Raw genomic sequence first — 4,514 nt, 5'->3', positions numbered from 1 at the left:
TCCTCTGCAAGAGCAGTCAGTGCTCTCAACCACTGAGCCATCTCTCCAGCCCCTATCTTAAATCATAAAGATTTATTTGCTTACTATTTGAGACAGGGTTGAATTGGCTATATAGATCAGGTTAGCTTCCATCTCACAGAGATCCTCTTGCCTCTGCCTCCCAAGTGCTGGGAGTTAAGGGTCTTAAAGGGTCCTAAGGTCCACACTTGGTCTTATTTCTATTTTTTAATTATGTGTGTTTGTGTGTGTAACTGGATTTACAAAGGATTGTTAGCTAACATATGGGTGCTGGGAATCACATCCGGGTCCTCTGCAAGAGCAGCCAATCTCTTAACCACTGAACCATCTTTCCAGACCCATTTTTAAGAAATATTTTATTTTAGGCCTGGCATGGTGGTGCATGCCTTTAATCCCAGCACTCGGGAGGCAGAGGTAGGCAGATCTCTGTGAGTTCGAGGCCAGCCTGGTCTCCATAGTGAATCCAGGACAGCTGGGGGCTACAGGGAGACCCTGTCTCAAAAAGACCAAAAAAATATATATATATTTTATTTTAGCTGTGTGTGGTGGCATATGCCTTTAATCCCAGTCATTAGGCTGGCCGGGCATGGTGGTACATGCCTTTAATCCCAGTGTTTGGGAGGCAGAGCCAGGTGAATCTCTGAGTTCAAGGCCAGCCTGGTCTACATAGTGAGTTCCAGACCAGCTGGGGCTACTGGGAGACAGGGGGGGCTACTGGGAGACTCTGTCTCAAAAAAAGACAAAAAAAATTATTTTTTATGTGTAAGAATGTTTTGCCTTTATGTATGTAAGTGCGGCACATGCCTGCCGTGCCCGAAGAGGCCAAATCCCCTGGAATTGGAGTTACAGAGTTGTTAGCTGCCATGTAGGTACTGAGAACTGAACCCAGGTCCTCTGCAAGAGCAGGCAGTGTTCTTAATGGCTGAGCCATCTCTCCAGCAGCCCCCCCGCTCCTTTATTTTTTTTGTTTTGAGAAAGGTTTCACTAATGCAGCCCTGGCTGGCCTGGAAATCACTATGTAGACCAGGCTGACCTCAAAATCACAGAGATCCACCTGCCTCTGTTTCACAGTGCTGGGATTAAAGGTGTTCTGTGCTCCAAACTCTAAGAGGTTCTGTTAGATTATATGGTGCCTAAGCATATGGCCTCACTGTCATACATACTCTATGTCCCTGCCCCTGCTGCTCCATCTTGACACTTCTCTGTCAAGGGATGTTTTGGAACTAATGACTTTTGTTCTGGCTGAGAACAACTAGTAATAAACTCTAGAATTAAGCAGCTTTGGGAAGGGCAGGAAACAAAGCATGTCCCCACCCTAGCATGATAGGATCCTGTGTGCAGAGGAATGCACACTGAATAATGCTCCCCACCAGACACACTTATTTAGCCAACTTGTTTTTTTGTTTGTTTTGTTTTGTCTTTTTGAGACAGGGTCTTCCTGTAATCTCAGCTGGCCTGGAACTCGCTATGTAGACCAGTCTGGCTTCCAACTCACAAAGATCCACTTGCCTCTGCTTTCCAAGTGCTGGGATTAAAGCTGTGTGCCCCCACACCTGGCTAACACCAACTCATTTTAAAAGTTAAGGCTGGGCATGGTGCCGCAGGCCTTTAATCCCAGCACTTGGAAAGCAGAGGCAGGCGGATCTTTGTGAGTTCGAGGCCAGCCTGGGCTATATAATGAGTTCCAGGACAGCTGGGGCTACAGGGAGACCCTGTCTCAAAAAGCCAAAAAAAAAAAAAAAAAAAAAAAAAAAGTTGACTAACGGGGCTGGAGAGATGGCTCAGCGGCTAAGAACACTGGTTGTTCTTGCAGGAGACCCGGGTTGAAATCCCAGCACCCACATGGCAGCTAACAACTGTCTATAACTCCAATCCCAGGGGATCTGACAGCCTCTTTTGACCTTCGCGGGCACTGCAGGACATGGGTGTACTTACCTACATGCAGGCAATATATGCATATATGCATACACATAAAGTAAAAATAATAAAAAAATTCTTAAAGATGAGTTTTTCTTACTTGTCCCTTCCAGTCAATTAAAAAAATTATATTATTTTTAAATATTTTATTTTTATTTTATGTGTATGCATGTATTGCCTGCACGTAGGTAAGTGCACCTGTGTCGTGCAATGCCCTCGGAGGACAGAAGAGGCTGTCAGATCCCCTGAAACTGGAGTTATGGACAGTTGTTAGCTGCCATGTGGGTGCTGGGATTTGAACCTGGGTCTTCTGCAAGAACAGTCAGTGCTGTTAACCGCTGAGCCATCTCTCCACCCCCTATTTTATTATTTTATGTGTATTGAGTAATAAACCCCGTATTGCCTGCGGGTATGTGAGTGCACTCATGTCCTGTCGTGCAATGCCCGGAGGTTAGAAGAGGGCTTCGGAGTCCCCTGGAACTGGAGTTAAGGACGGTTTGTAGCCGCCATGTGGGTCCTGGGACTCAAACCCAGGTCCTCTGCAAGACCAGTCAGTGCTCTTAACCACTGCGCCATCTCTCCAGCCCCCAAATCTCATCCTTTCTTGTGCTCCATTATGGGATCTTTTTTTTTTTTTTTTTTGGTCTTTTTGAGACAGGGTCTCTCTGTAGCCCCAGCTGTCCTGGAACTCACTATGTAGACCAGGCTGGCCTTGAACTCACAGAAATCCGCCTGCCTCTGTCTCCCAAGTGCTGGGATTAAAGGCGTGTGTCACCACGCCAGGCTATTATGGGATCATTTAAAAAATTATTATTCATTTATTTATTTTGCAGTACTGGAGACTGAACCCAGAGTCTTATGTATGTATGTATGCTAGGCAACTGTGCTACTAAGATAGATCCCTAGTGTTTTTTTGTTTTTTTTAGAAAAAGTCTCACTAGGTTGATCAGGTTTTCCTTGAACTTGCCTTGTAGCCCAAGCTGGCCCTGAGTTTGTGATCATCCTGTATCAGCATCCCAAGTAGCTGGGATTTGAGGCCTTGACAACAGGGCCCAGTGAAGGCAGGATTCTTGTTAACTCCCAACTATCTCCTACCTTTACACCATTGGATAAAACATGCACCATGCACCTAGCGAGACCCCTTTTTTTTTTCTCTTTTTTTCGGTCTTTTTTAGACGTGATCTCCCTGTAGCCCCAGCTGTCCTGGAACTCACATGTAGGCTGGCCTTGAACTCAGAGATCCTCCTATCTCTGCCTCCCAAGTGCTGGGATTAAAGGCATGCGCCACCATGGCTAGCAAAACCCTATCTTAAAGAGACAAAAGACTGAGTTTGGAAAAGCAGTTAACACCAAATTTACACAAGATAAAACTTTTATTTCACCTCAATTTGCCTCTTCCTCTATTAGCTGTTTTTTTTTTTTTTTTTTTAAGATTTTTATTTTGTGACTGAAGGCCATGTGTGTGGCTGCCTTATGGAGGTCAGAAGGTGCTAGAATCCTTTGGAGCTGGAGTTTTAGGCGGTTGTATGCTGCCTGATATGGGTGCTGGGAATCAAACTCAGGTCCTCTGCAAGAACAGCCAGCATTAACTACTGAGCCACCTCTCCAGCCCCCATTACCTCTTATTTTGAGCCCAAGCTGTCCTTGAACTCATTATGAAGCAAAGCATAACTCTGAACTTCAGATCCTTACAAGGGATGGACTTACAGACTTGTGCCATCACACCTGGCCCTTTCTTTTTTGAGATAGGATTTCACTAAGTAGCCCAGGCTGACCTTTGACGTGCAATCTTCCTGTCTCAGCCTCTGGAGTGCTAGGAGCTCAGGCTGTGTGTGTGTCCCTGGCTGTTTTGCCTTTCTTCTCACAAGAGGTAATTTTTTTTTTTTTTTTTTTTTTTTTTTTTTTTGGTGAAACAAGGTCTCCTTGTAACCCTAGGGGACCTGTAACTAACTATGCAGACCAAGCTGTCCTCACAGAGATCACCTGCCTCTACTTCCCCAGTGCATGTGCCACCAAGCCTAGCACAAACAGATAATATTTTGGAAGGAAGGATTCTTCTATGGAGACTCCTAGCATTTGATGTGTTCTTACAGTATGGTAGGTATTCACATCTTTTTTGAATCAGCATTTTCTAAGATAATGAAATCTGATGATATTTCAATTTTTTTCTTTCTTTTTTTCTTCTTTGGGGGGGGACAGGTGTTGAGGAATGAATTTTGTGCACAGCAAACAACTTCCTCCACCACTGAGCTTTAACTGAACCCTAACAGTGTAATTCTCTTCCTTGATTTAAAAATTTATTATTTTTATTCTATGCGTCTGAGTGTACTGCCTGCTTGTATGTACGTGTACTCCCTCCATGTCTTACAATGCCCACAGAAGTCAGAAGAGGGAATTGGATTTCCCTGGAACTTGAATTACAGTTGTTTGCTGCCATGTGGGTGCTGTGAATTAAACCTGGGTACTCTGCAAGAGCAGCCATTGGTCTTAACTGCTGAGTCCCTAAAAAAAACTTTTTTTACATTTGTGTGTGTGCACACTCATGCCATGGTACATATGTGGTCAAAATAAAACTTGCC

This window comes from Nannospalax galili, unplaced genomic scaffold (genome assembly GCF_000622305.1).
Source record: "Nannospalax galili isolate Female #2095 unplaced genomic scaffold, S.galili_v1.0 scaffold591, whole genome shotgun sequence".
NCBI lineage: Eukaryota > Metazoa > Chordata > Mammalia > Rodentia > Spalacidae > Nannospalax > Nannospalax galili.
This window is presented reverse-complemented; position numbering follows the sequence as displayed.